Here is a 14,891-nt window from a genome sequence, read left to right as displayed (position 1 = left end):
TGGAGTAGAACTGTTACAGCAGCTCCTGTGGCAGGTTGAACTTTCCCAGCTGGAGATGGTGGTTCCCAGGAACCTGAATGCAGTCACAGTGCTGTTCATGATGGTGAGTGGGGGGAGAGCAGGGGGGTTCCTCCTGAAGTCCACAATCATCTCCACTGTTTTGAGCGTGTAGCTTAACAGGTTGTTAAGACTGAACCAGACAGCCAGCTCTTTAACCTCCTGTCTGTAAGCAGACTCATCACCGTCCTGAATGAGGTTGATGAGTGTAGTGTCATCTGCAAACTTCAGGAGCTTGACAGAGGGGTCTTTAGAGGTGCAGTCGTTGGTTTACAGGGAGAAGAGCAGTGGGGAGAGAACACATCTCTGAAGAGCTCCAGTGCTGATCATACGAGTGCTGGATGAGAATTTTTCCAGCCTCACTAGCTGCTGCCTGTCTGTCAGTAAGCTGGTGATCCACTGACAGACGGAGGTGGGCACAGAGAGCTAAGTTAATTTGGGCAGGAGGAGGTTTGGGATGATAGTGTTAAAAGCCAAGCTGAAGTCCACAAACAGGATCCAGGGTCTGTCTAGATGTTGCAAGATGTGATGCAGTCCCATATTGATGGCATCATCCACAGACCTGTTTGCTCTGTAAGCAAACTTCAGGGGGACCAGTAAGGGTCCAGTGATGTCCTTCAGATAAGTCTTTTAAATGATTTCATGGTCACAGACGTTAGAGCCACAGGTCTGTAGTCATTTAGTCCTGTAATTTTGGGTTTCTTTGGGACGGGGATGATGGAGGAGCGTTTGAAGCAGGAATGAACTTCGCACAGCTCCAGTGATCTGTTGAAGATCTGTGTGACGATGGGGGCCAGCTGGTCAGCACAGGATTTCAGAGAAGCTGGAGTAACACCGTATGGACCTGGTGCCTTGCTTCTCTTGTTCTTTCTGAAGACCTGACACACGTTATCTTCACTGATTTGGAGTGCTAGAGGGTGGGGAGGGGGGGGTTGCAGGAGGTGTGAATTGTGTTCTTTCAAACCTGGAATAAAACGTGTTCAGATCGTCTACCAGTTGTTGATTCTCCACAGTGCTTGGGGATGGTGTCTTGTGGTTGGAGATCTCTTTCAGACCTTTCCATACTGAAGCAGGATCACTGGAAAATAATTGGTTCTTTAGCTTTCCAGTGTAATTCCTCTTTGCAACTCTGATCTCCTTTTCCAGTGTGTATTAAATAATTAAATATCTTAATATTGCAAATTTAATGTATTAAACCAGACCTGATTTATATTTTGTATGTATACTTTTAGAAATAATGAAACATTAAAACAGAAGTAGTAAATACAACATACCTTAAACCAAAAAAAAAAAGGTTAATTCCAGTTTTAATTAATCAAAATTTTACAGTTACACGCTGAATTAAGACAAAAAATAAAGCAAACAAAAAATACATTCACAGACAATTCAAAATGCATGATATTCCATCAAACACAGATAGAATATAATGTATATGTTCTATAATGTTTCCTTCCCACAGTAAATTTTGCATATAGATAATAAACATGAAGTAAACATGAGGAAAACTGTTAAAGCACCTGTGGTGAAACAGATTTCAGGAGAGAAATAAAGATGAAAGGTATAGACCAGTTTAATCAACACAATATTAATTATTCAATTGTGACCACCTAGGAGGAGGAAAGGCTAGAGATTCAATTAAGCCAGAATGTGTTTGCCAAAAGCGTCATTAGCCATCTATGGTTGCATGTTCCACTGTACTCTGTTGGTAAAGACAGAACTTGTGATCATAGCTGCTTTTGGGAAACACACATCTGCATGTAACCGGCAGAGATGGAAGTACTTTATTAGTGGGGGTAAGCTCCTAGATGGATAGGTCCGTGTGTGCTGGGTGGAGGGCATTGGGTCTGGAATAGACCGATCCTCTGGCTGGGGATCCATGGCAGACATGGGCACCGACTCGGGGTCAGTGTCTAAAATTTTTAGATGCTCCGGGGCATGAGGGAGATCTCCCCTTTCTCCTCTAACCCACAGTTAATTGCCAGATCTGCAAACTAACAAAATGTCCCAAAAGATCCAGCTTGATAAGATGAAATGACTGAACAGTCAAGGTAGTGTACTTTTTAAGCAAGATCCAACATCTCATGAGAATGGTTTGTTTGGCTTGAGTGAGGAGGAGGATTTGTACAGCCACTAGATTAATTCATTAGGACGTATATTCTTTAATGTTTACGTCGTGGAGAAAAGGAGACATGGTGAGGCGACAAGAACAATTCAAAACCAAGGAAACCCATTAAAACACGAACTAAACCAGAGGTGAAAATGACCAAATGTGAAAATAAAAACTATAGAACAGAAATATACTTCAGATTAAAATTACTTTGGAAACACAGGCGTTTATAGACATTTCTCACATGGATTTGGTCTTTCTCAAATGCTTTTGATGGTGAGATCAAATCTATTTTTGTAGGTCATATCTTCTGTTGCAGGATTCCAGAAAGGGGTCATAGCTTCTGTTATTGAACATTCCCACAAAAATCTCTCCAGATTATTAAAGTCATGATCATTGACATTAGGTGTGCTAAACGCTGCATGTTGGAGACAGAGTTTAGTTTCAACCCTGCTCCCAAACATCCCAGTAATTGTAAGTGATCAGGAAAACCTTAATTAATTTGACATGCTTAATTAGAATTGGAGAGAAATTCTGCAGGAAGGTCATCCAGGGACAGGGTTTGGTTAAAAAAAAAAAAAAAAGTACTGTGTAGTGAACATGGTTTTATAGCCATGGCTTATGGCATACATGTGCTAGCAAACAGTGTCTTACAGGGAATCAGCATTACATGAGTGGTATTATAGGTATGTATTCCATTTATGTTATGAAATACATTAAGTGGCTCCATATGCATGCATTCTGGTGGAGAGAACACGTCAAAGGGTATTAATACATTATTTTATGTATGTTTTATTTACATTGCAAAAATGTTATAATGATGAATGTTTGGCGTGTTTAAAGTGATAGCATCAACACATTGTGGTTGTATAAAAAAATGGGGCAGCTGCAGTTTGTTCTGGATTTTTTTACTAAGCAAAATATGTTGTTCATCATGTCTTTGTCATATTTATTTCATTAATGTGTATTAAATGGATGTTTAAAATGATGTGGTGCAACATATGCCAACTGCAACCAAATTGCAATATTGTGAAATGTTTCCTGGGTATAGTCCTGTATAATAAAAGGTTAAAAATTGGTTTATGGGAATGGGGTGGGGGTTGATCCATGCATTTTTACTAGGAATTGATAGTGTACCAGAACACATCATGTCTTGTTTTACCTTATCTAATATAATATTTTGACTTTCCCTTTCTTTTCATGTAGTTTGTGATACTTTAGGCTGCACTGGAAAAGAAGTTTGTCGTTTTAGAGAGACCTATGGCTGTGGTTGCTTGGAAGGACAAAAACCTAATCCTGAAACGTTTGGTAGGTGTTACAATGTTTTCTGTTGCAGATGTACTGCACTGCAAATAACTTAAATCAACAGTAATTCCAAATGGTAATGCAACTGATAATTCACTGATTCTTTGTTATGCTCAGATGCCAAGCAGTTTTGTGACAGCAGCACTGGCTCCTTATCTCTTTCCCGCTGCCAACTCTTTGAATCTGGTTTTCCTCCTGAGATCCTACATCTAAATGACCCCAGTTGCAAAGGAATTTCTGAAAATGGCAGAGTTCTATTTCATTTTGACAATGAAGGACACGTCTGTGGTACTACTTTAATGGTAATGCATAGTTCATTAAGCTTTCCTCACCAATGTCACTACTGATTATGTATTTTAATCCAAAATTATCTGGCTTGAGGTTGATATTTGTTGATGTCTTCACAGAGCAATGGTACTCACTTCATCTACCAAAACGCCATTCATTCTAACTTGCCAGCGGGTGTTATTACAAGAGAGAAATGGATGAACATTGCATTTTCTTGTGCATACCCTCTGATCCAGAACCTGTCTATGCCCAAGGACATCCAAGCTGAACGGAGGTAGGAACTAAATCTAACGTTTTGTAAATGCTGGGAGTTTTTTGTAATGTGCCATATATTATAAATGTGTTTTTATTATTATTATTATTATTATTATTATTAATAATATATATATTAATATATATAATATATATATATATATATTTGGTGTAACTATTTGTTCACTTAGAGAAAAGCTTTATTTCAGATGAAAAAGAAAAAAAAAAGGTTTCCAACAAACAATAAGATACTATAATTCTTTCCTTGTTAAAGGATGACTTTGGTGGATCAAAGTGAACATTTTAAATCCATTAGTCCTGTTCTCAAAACTAGTGCATACATGTTAAGTATGTTTATTGTCAGACAGTGAATAACAGGAAAAATATGGAACAAGCTCTCTTTTACTCTTATATTTGATGTATTTTGATGAACACTATAGTGAATATAAAAATGGCTTTTTGAAAACATTTAAATACTGTATAACATGTGCATAGTCTTTCAATTCTTTCATCTAAACTCAGAGTCAAATCTGAAGTTGTTAACCTAGGGTCTGAGTCAAGTCTTAAGTTTTTTCCTCACAAGTCCAAGTCAAGTCTCGAGTCATTTTATGAATTGTTGCAAATAAATTCTCATACTTAAAAATTATGTTCACAAGCTTGTATTATAAAGACAAAATATACAGTGCCGAAAGTATTTATACTTCATTTTTTCATGTTATGTTGCTGCCTTATGTAAGTCTGCTTTAAATTACTTTTTTCCACATCAATCTACACTCTATGTCAGAGCAAAAAAAAAAAAAAAAAAAAAAAAAAAAAAAAGGTTTTCAACATAAAAAACTTAAATTATTCCATTGCATAAGTATTCATACACTTATCTGGGACAGTTGAAATTGACCTCAGGAGCATTCATATTTATTGTAGATGTTACTACACATGAGTGAACTTCTGTGGCAAATTCAATTGAATGGATGTGATTTGGAAAGACACAAGTCTTAATAAAAGGTCTAACAGCTGAAAATGCAAATCAGAGCAAAATGGGAGTGTCGCTTTTTTAAAATGCCTGGAGCATGCAGAGCACTGAGTGTCTTTTCCTCTGTGCCGAGAGCTGAAGAATGTCCAACTTTGGGTAAAACGCAGCGCCCATCACTGTCAATTTTTTGTCAGCTAACCTATCACAGTGGAGGAGGGGTGGGACCAATACCGAGCAATTGCCACATCCTGCTTGTACTACAACTAAACAACAATTAATAGAGTTAAAGTTAATATTAGGTGAAGAGATGAGAAGAGGAATGGAAGATAATTGCCAAGTGCTGATGTGCAAAGCTTGTCGCATCATACCCAAAAAGTATTATATATTATATTATAAATATTAACTTCTTATTTACTGAACTGTTGTATAAAATCACATTTGCACTCATGTTCTACGTGATAAATGCTAGACTCGTGTTATATTGCTTTTGCCGCTGGTGTGATATCGATTATTGTATTATATAAATATGAGACAAAAATTCATACGGGGCATTTTTTGCCCCAATATCTTGAATTTTTAGGGCATAACTGCATTTATGGAGTTGCTGCCCTGCATCATTTTTGTCAACAGTCCATTGAATGAAATGTAAGATGATGTACAGGTCTGGGGGCAGGGCTATATATACATATATATTAGAAAATACATAAATGTATGTAAAATTATTCATTTGAGGAGGCTCATTCATATTCAGAAACATCTTTAACACCATGATATAGCCATTAGATGCTAATTAACCCAATTCTAGATCTAATTAATTGCAAATTAATTGCACACTAATTTTTGCTGAGAATTTTACCCCCCAAAAGATCAGCTGAAACCATTGTGTTAGATCAGTAAAGCACAGAATGGACACTACAAAAATAAGCTTAAGAAAGAAATGTTTTGATTAAAAATTGCATAAATAATGATAAAAAAAAATGGGCATGAATGGGTTTTTAAAAAATAATTTTGAAAAAAGAAACGATTAAATAAATTAAATGATAATTTAAAAATGAAACTCCAGTAGGTGATGGCAAGTCACTGTCATTCAGTCATTCATTCTACCGATTCATTCAGTAACGAAGCAAGTGAACTGTCTTTATGAATTGCAAAAACGTGGATTCATTCTGTAACATAACTCCGCTGTGTGTTGCTAAAAGACTTGTGAACATTCTTCTGTTGATATTTATTTTTTTTTTTTTTTTTTTGCGAAATTGAGCAAAATAGACATTATCGACAATATGGTGTCTAAAGTTTAACACAATGTTAACTACTTGCTTATTGAAGTTTTGTAATTGTGTAAATATTTTGGAAAAACAGCATGAGTTGGGTGGATTACTTAATGTAGACTTGTGTTCTTTGGTAACAAAGTGAGGTCTTTCACTATGAGAACCACTTTGGTCGTGACCAGCTATAGAAGCTCTTATGACACCACATCTGTCTTTGACAGACAGGTTGACCTGTGACCAGGCTCCGCCTCACCTATGTCAGTCAGATTGACCCCTGCCAGTCATTATCGAGAGATTTCTTCCCATATCTGTGCAAGGAGGGAAGTTTTGGTGAAACATCTCACTCTGTTAACAAAGAACCCAGTTTTATGTTGAGTAATCCATCATTATTTTTCTAACTTTGCTCTGTGTTTCACTATGGGAAATACAGATCACTTCCATATCGCTGCTATAACTCATAGCAATTAACTGGGTTCAGACCAACCAGCAGGGTGGCACAGACACATCCAGTCAATAAAACCAAAAAAAAAAAAAAAAAAAAAAAAAAAAGTATGTGGCATAGCCCAACTTGCAGCTGAACAAATATGTTGAACAGAAACTCCCCATGAGTAAGGCCCACAATGTAACCATATCCTAGGTGAAAAGCTGCCAGTTCAGTAGATGGGCCACTACCTTAGGCACAAAACCAGGATTAAGGCAAAAGGAAACCTTAGTGAGCCCTGGAGCAAAAACAATAGGGGCTAAAAGACAAATCATGCAAGCCACTAACACGCTTGGTTGTGTCATAGAAATTCCCCTATGCACCTGACTTAAAGGTGCAGTAGGAGATCTTGGAAAATGCTAACTTTAGCCTGATAGCACTGAAAGCGAACGTCCCACCCTCCCTACAAATCACCGTCCAAATCCACCCCTCCTGAACACATGAACACGAACAGCTCAGACAACCAGAAACAACATTATTACAATGCATCATGTGTCATTCTCTGGTGAGAAAATACTACAGTACCTTCCTGGAAGATCAAGTTGTTGATGTTTGCCTGCCATTTTCGCTCTGTCTGCATAGCGTATGTGAACACACTGATGATGTATCCTGTCTGTGCAAACAGTGTGCCCAGAGGTATGCAAATACATATGATGACAGGCAGGTAGGAAAGTTAATAAAAATGATCAGAATGCAATAGCTCCTACTGCACTGGAGAAACAGGCCTAAGACAATTCATTAAAGAATTACAGCTACCTGATGCCTAAGAGAGTCTCACTCTGAGTAGTCTCGCGTAGAGGTCTGAAGGTCTGGAATTCATGGCAGCTTTCAGTGGCCAAGGCCCGCCCATGAGGCCATTTGACCGACATGTCAAACAACCAATCACAGTTCGTTTTCTTCATCGTCACCTTTCGAGGCGTGGAAATGTCGCCACAATAACAGACCGGTGTGTAAAACTCTCTGACATATTTTAAAGATTCTAAGCCACAAACTTAAAATATTTCACATACTTTGATTTTTTTTTAATATTTCACATAAAATCCAGCGTTTAGTTGATCCTGATAAGCGCCTGCATCACAGTTGTAAACACGATGGCTTTCTTCTTTCATGAGGGTGTTTGGTGACACGGCATCTTTGTTTCCAGGCAGATCATTAAAGAATGCGACACACAAGTCTCGTGGAAATCCTAATAATGTTATTAAAATTTTCAGACAGATGTCTAGCTGTCTCGTCTTTGTTGATGTGTGTTCACTATTCACTGTTAAGGTTAGAAAATTTCTGTTTCCTAAAATGCACTTAAAAGTTACGACTTCAGAAAAGGAAGTGTTAGTGTGACTTCATGTTTGTCTTGAAAATTATTCAGTTAAAAATTTCCTTCACAGCTGTTACTAAAGCTACAATCTTTACAAGCACCATCTTAAGAAAGACACTTAAGCCCAATTCCTGCTAATGGCTCAAAAGAGTGTTGAGAAAGGGCTTCTAAGATGATGGATAATTCCCACAAATGAACCATCTGCCTGGACATATCTCTTTATGGCATGCCCATTTCATAAAACCACTTTTTTTTGCCATTTTTTGTTGTGATTTGACAGTTGGTAGATAGGAAGCTAAGTGGAAGAGAGAGGTGGGGATTCAAACTCAGGACGCCCAAAGCGCAATGGTGCTATATGTCACGTGCTGCCCACGAGGCTATAGGTGCCGATGTAAAATGGCTTATTAAAGGGTGCTGGCCTACTGATTTTTTCACCAAAACCTATGTGACAGGCTGAAATAGCTGCTAAATATACATTTACATGGAAGTTACAAATCATTTAATATTAGTCAACTGTTTGTGAAAGAAATGTTAAATGACCGACAGCTATATTCAGTGACACAGACTACACAACATCTTTCTCACATTATGGACATTTTGAGAGAGAGATACAGAAGCATTTAAAGTTGTATGTGTGAATTACCTGCGTCTGTGTCTCTATATAAACACTAGACTGCACAAGACTGTCCTTGCAAAGTTGGAACTGCCTCACTTTATAGAATAGCCTTTGAGCATAGACCCACTGTAGGCTAGTCTGCAGGTTTAGGAAACAGTCCTCCATTAAATGCGTCATACACTGTCACACACTGCGGGCTTGAATGAGGAATGGCTGGCGGGTTAGAGAACAGCGTGGCCGGCTGATTTCGACGAAGGACACGTGACGACCCCGGGCTTCGGTGAAGCCGATCCGGCGATCCACCTTTTCGACATGACGTGCCATTTTTAATTTTTTATGGTTAACCACTGTGCCAATAAAATTGAATCGTTTGCATCACTGGATATAGCTGTCGGTCAATTAACATTTCTATCGTAAACGTTTCGTTAAAAGTTGACCAATGATTTGCAGCTTTATCTTACTTTGCTCTCTTTTAACGTTGAACTGAGGCTTCGTGCTCTGCTTCTGTCAACAGTAAACCCCGCCTACTTTGATTTGACTGGCCATCTCAGTCATTTTAACATTGACGAGCGCTGTTAGACCGCAGAGGCTTTGATCTAAAGTGCCTAGTATGTGCAGCGGTTACGCACGTCCTTAGACTAGTGCAAGTTAATTCTCACAGTTTGATAGTATTTATAGCTCCTAACAGGCTGTGTGACTATGAGAAGTTATTACCTCAAAATGTACGTCAGTATGCAGTTTTCCCTATTGCTCGCGTGCCAGCGATTATCCCTCTGCCGTAGGTTGCCAACACCTGTTGTAGATCCTGTGAGCATCCACATCAACAACATCTTCCTCATCTTACATTGAGCTCCACCATTTCTGTCCTCCTCTGTGCTCTTTCTGTGTTTGTCTCGGTTGACCTTGCCAGCAAATGCAAAAAAACAGTAATGTTGACAATAATCACTACAGACTAATAGCCTTTTTAAGAAGTTATCACGTCAATTTCTAAACTAGTTAATTTCTTTAACTTTCTGTTGTATCTCTGTTTATTTTTATTTTTTATTTTTTTGCCACAACCGTGTTTGAGTGTTTCAGCTGGGCCTTTCCAGAGTGAAACTATGAAAACTTCTTCCTCAAAGCCTCATCATAAGTCTTGCTGGATACCTAAAAGACATAAAATGTGTTTAGTGAAGGAAAATATTTAATTGGATAGGTGAAACTTAGATACATCTACAGTATATGCTAACACTATCAGTCACTATCTTGTGACTGTAGCTTTCAGCCAGGAGAAGATGTCATCAGGTGGCGCCCAACTTTCCTTGGATGTCTCGACCCTGAACCACAATGTCCTCCAGCTGGTGGGTCAGCAGTGATGGCCAGTCACTAGCAATCTTCTCCTGGCTGAAAGCTCAACTCCTCCCACTTACTCCAGAGCCAACAAGAGGCTCTTTCCGCTGCCTCCCCAACCTGTGAGCAGCTAACTTCCTCTCCCTTCCTGCTATTCCCAGAGCTGTGAACAAATTCCACACAGACTGCGCCAGCGAGCCCCTGGAGCCAACCTCAAATAGAAATAGCCAGGTCTGCCACCCTTTGTACCTGTATTGTTGGACCAGGTGGTACTTTGTAGCCTTCCTCTCCAAGGCCTCTTCACAACCATCTTCCCACGGTACCGTCAATTCGATCAGGATAATCCTCTTCACTTCCTCAGACCATATGACCACATCAGGCCTCAGTGATGTCTGGACAACCTGGGGAAAGTGTAGTTTCCTACTCAGGTCCACCCTCATTTCCCATGATTGTGCTGCCTGCAGGAGGCTCTTCTTGATCTTCTTGGAGGAGAGTGACTTCTCCCCCTCCCTGATGAAGTGGATATATGAGGTTGGTCTCACATGGGTCTGGTGCTTTTTCCGTCTTTCCTGCTCCAAGATGTCGGCCAGTGCACTGAGGAACTTGTTGTGACGCCATCTATATCTTCCCTGACTAAGTGCAGTCTTCCACCCAGCCAGTATGTGCGCCAATGTGCCTCTCCCTCCACATAAACTGCACAGTGAGTCCTATCTCTTTCCCACTTGAGCATTTTTGTTGGTGTTGGAAGAGTGTCTTACACTGATCGGAGCAGGAAAGAGATGCAAAAGGGCTCTAGCCTCCAAAGTTCAGGCCACATGATTTTTCTCTTTGGCCGGTCCCACTTTTTTGTTTTTACTTTGTGCACTTTGCCACCTTAAACCCCTCGACCACTAATGATAGGGGTAGCTGTAACTGACCAGACCTAATGTATAGTCCAACTGACATGAATCTTGGTGGAATTCCAAGCCAGTGAGAGAGGCTTCATATGTCAGTAAGAGAGGCTTCATAACACTTCCCTATGCATTTTATTGGGTTTTCCTTAATTTAGGGTATAACCTCCCCCTGAACTTGGAGTTGGAACTTCCTGGTCACTTTCCCATTTCTGATCAATTCAAGTATATTTGTATAGCGCTTTTCATGATACAAATTGTTGCAGCTTTACAGAAAATTAAGTTTCTACAATATATTTAGTAGTAGCTTATCAGTGGTGACTATGTCAAATTGATCTACATATGGCATAAATGTAAGGTAAAATTCAGTTAATGATGTAATCAAACAGACAATGAACACTATTAGCAGCAACGATTATATGTTGCAATCAAACCTGTAGCAAAATTTGGAAGTTTATGTTGTTTCAGGGTTGGCATCATCAGAGGTGTTCTGAGGCTTTGGCATCATCTCCTCTCCAGTGTTCGGTCACCACAGGTCTTTGTAAGGGCTGGATCCAGACTGAAGTTCGTGTAATTCCTAGTTACCACAGGATGTCAATCCTGTGGCAGAAACAGAGAAACAAATAGAAACATAATTAGCGTAGCTTGTGTTCCAACCAAGCAAAAATTATTTGTTCATCCCAAGTTAAGCAATAATCATGTGCATTTGATCAGATATAACTGCACTACAAGATTATGAGATGCATTATCTGAATGCTTGGCCAAAGAAATTTGTCTTTAATCTAGATTTAAACAGAGAGAGTGTGTCTAAACCCCGAATGTTATCAGGAAGGCTATTCCAGAGTTTGGGAGCCAAATGTGAAAAAGCTCTACCTTCTTTATTGGAGTCTGCTATCCTAAGTACTACCAAAAGTCCAGAGATGTGCAACTTTAAGGAGCGTGATGGATTGTAGCGTGGTAGAAGACTACTTAGGTACGCAGGAGCTAAACCATTAAGGGCCTTGTAGTTAAGCAATAATATTTTGTAACTGATACGGAACTAAATAGGTAGCCAGTGCAGACTATAAAATTGGGGTAAAATTATCATATTTTCTTGACCTGATAAGGACTCTAGCCACTGCATTTTGGACTACATGTAGCTTGTTTATTGAAGATGCAAGACAACCACCTAGCAGTGCATTACAATAGTCCAGTCTAGAGCAGTGGTTCTCAACTCCAGGCCTCGGGACCCGCTGCTCTGCACATTTTCAATGTTTCTGAATCTGACACACTCAGTTCAGTTCATGGATCTCTCTCCTAATGAGCTGATGATCTGAATCAGGTGCGATAAATAAGGGAGACAAACAAAATGTGCAGAGCAGTGGGTCCCGAGGACTGGAGTTGAGAACCACTGGTCTAGAGGTCATGAATGCATGAATTAGCTTTTCTGCATCAGAAACAGAGAACATGTTTCGTGGCTTGGCAATGTTTCTAAGATGGATGAATGCTATTTATGTAACATAGGAAATATGATTTTCAAAAGACAAGTTTCTGTCTAATATAACACTCTTTTTGACTGTAAAGAACGTAACAGTACAGGTGCTGGTCATATAATTAGAATATCATCAAAAAGTTGATTTATTTCACTAATTCCATTCTAAAAGTGAAACTTGTATATTATATTTATTCATTACAGACAGACTGATATATTTCAAATGTTTATTTCTTTTAATTTTGATGTTTATAACTGACAACTAAGGAAAATCCCAAATTCAGTGTCTTAGAAAATTAGAATATTGTGAAAAGGTTCAATATTGTAGACACCTGGTGCCACACTCTAATCAGCTAATTAACTCAAAACACCTGCAAAGCCTTTAAATTGTCTCTGTCTAGTTCTGTAGGCTACACAATCATGGGGAAGACTGCTGAATTGACAGTTGTCCAAAAGATGACAATTGACACCTTGCACAAGGAGGGCAAGACACAAAAGGTCATTGCAAAAGAGGCTAGCTGTTCACAGAGCTCTTTGTCCAAGCTTGCATTAATTCAGAGTAGGTGAAGGGAAGTGAAAAGAGCAGTGGTACACACAAAAAAGTGAACACACACCCGGAGCAGTGGGGATAACCGCGGCGCCCTGGAGAGGGCACCTAAGTGTGGTATTGAAGGTGGACAAAACCCATTCACCCAAAATCCTGGGGGACTCGAATTCACAAATGGGAGAGGACCTAGGCACGACTCCCTGGACGTAAGTGCATTTCAGGAGAACCACTACACATAATAGAGAGGTGAAGGGAAGGAAAAAGATGTGGTAGAATGCATAGGGATAACCGCACCCTGGAGAGGATTGTGAAACAAAACCCATTTCAAAAATGGGGGGAGATTCACAAAGAGAGGACTGCAGCTGGAGGTAAGTGCTGAACCACTACACAAAGCATGCAAGACATGGGTTTCACCTTGTGTCAAGCCACTCTTGAACAACAGACAGCGTCAGAAGCGTCTCGCTTCAAAAAGGACTGGACTGCTTCTGAGTGGTCCAAAGTTATGTTCTCTGATGAAAGTAAATTTTGCATTTCCTTTGGATATCAGGGTCCCAGAGTCTGCAGGAAGAGAGGAGAGGTACACAATCCACGTTGCTTGAGGTCCAGTGTAAAGTTTCCACAGTCAGTGATGGTTTGCGGTGCCATGTCATCTGCTGGTGTTGGTCCACTGTGTTTTCTGAGGTCCAAGGTCAACACAGCCGTATACCAGTCAGTTTTAGAGCACTTCATGCTCCCTGCTGCTGACCAACTTTATGGAGATGCAGATTTCATTTTTCCAACAGGACTTGGCCCCAGCACACAGTGCCAAAGCTTCCAGTACCTGGTTTAAGGACCATGGTATCCCTATTCTTAATTGGCCAGCAAACCCGCCTGACCTTAACCCCATAGAAAATCTATGGGGTATTGGGAAGAGGAAGATGCGATATGCCAGACCCAAGAATGCAGAAGAGCTGAAGATCACTATCAGATCAACCTGGGCTTTCATAACACCTGAGCAGTGCCTCAGACTGCTGTATTGCTGCAGTAATTCAGGCAAAAGGAGCCCCAACTAAGTATTGAGTGCTGTACATGGTCATACTTTTCATTTTTATACTTTTTAGTTGGCCAAGATTTCTAAAAATCCTTTCTTTGTATTGGTCTTAAATTATATTCTAATTTTCTGAGATACTGAATTTGGGATTTTCAACTTAGTTGTCAGTTATAATCATCAAAATTAAAAGAAATAAACATTTGAAATATATCAGTCTGTGTGTAAGGAATGAATATAATATACAAGTTTCACTTTTTGAATGGAATTAATAAAATAAATCAACTTTTTGATGATATTCTAATTATATGACCAGCACCTGTATACATCCGTCTAGTTGCTAATTGTAATTCAAGAGATTCTATGTACTGTTTTTTTGTCCAATAAGTAATATCTCTGTCTTATCCGAATTCAATAGGAGAAAATGATTGGTCATCCAATCTTTTACATTTTTAACAGTCTGTTAGCTTAGATAATTTAGAAGTTTCATCTGGTATTCATCTTATTGAGATATGTAGTTGAGTATCTTTAGCATAATGGAAACTAATTCTGTATTTTTTGCCAAGGGGCTAAATGTATATTGAAAATGAGGACCTAGGACAGATCCTTGTGGCATGCCATACTTTACTGGTGATAGTTGAGCTGACTCCCCGTTTAAATAAAAGAATTGGTAGCGATGGGACAGATAGGATCTAAACCATATAAAAGCTATGAGTATGTCATGATCTATAGTGTTGAAACGCAACACTAAGATCAAGTAAAACTAGCAATGAGATGCAGCCTTCGTCTGACGCAAGAAGCAAGTGATTTGTAATTTTAACAAGTGCAGTTTCTGTGCTATGGTGGGGCCTGAAACCTGACTGAAATTATCCATAGAGATTTATTTATTTTTATTTTATTTTTATTTTTTTCAAGAAGGAGCACAATTGAGCAGACACAACTTTTTCTAAAATTTTTTATATAAATGGGAG

The sequence above is a fragment of the Cyprinus carpio genome, chromosome B23, assembly GCF_018340385.1.
Source record: "Cyprinus carpio isolate SPL01 chromosome B23, ASM1834038v1, whole genome shotgun sequence".
Lineage (NCBI taxonomy): Eukaryota > Metazoa > Chordata > Actinopteri > Cypriniformes > Cyprinidae > Cyprinus > Cyprinus carpio.
The sequence above is the reverse complement of the archived record's forward strand: the minus strand, read 5'-3'. Positions refer to the sequence as shown.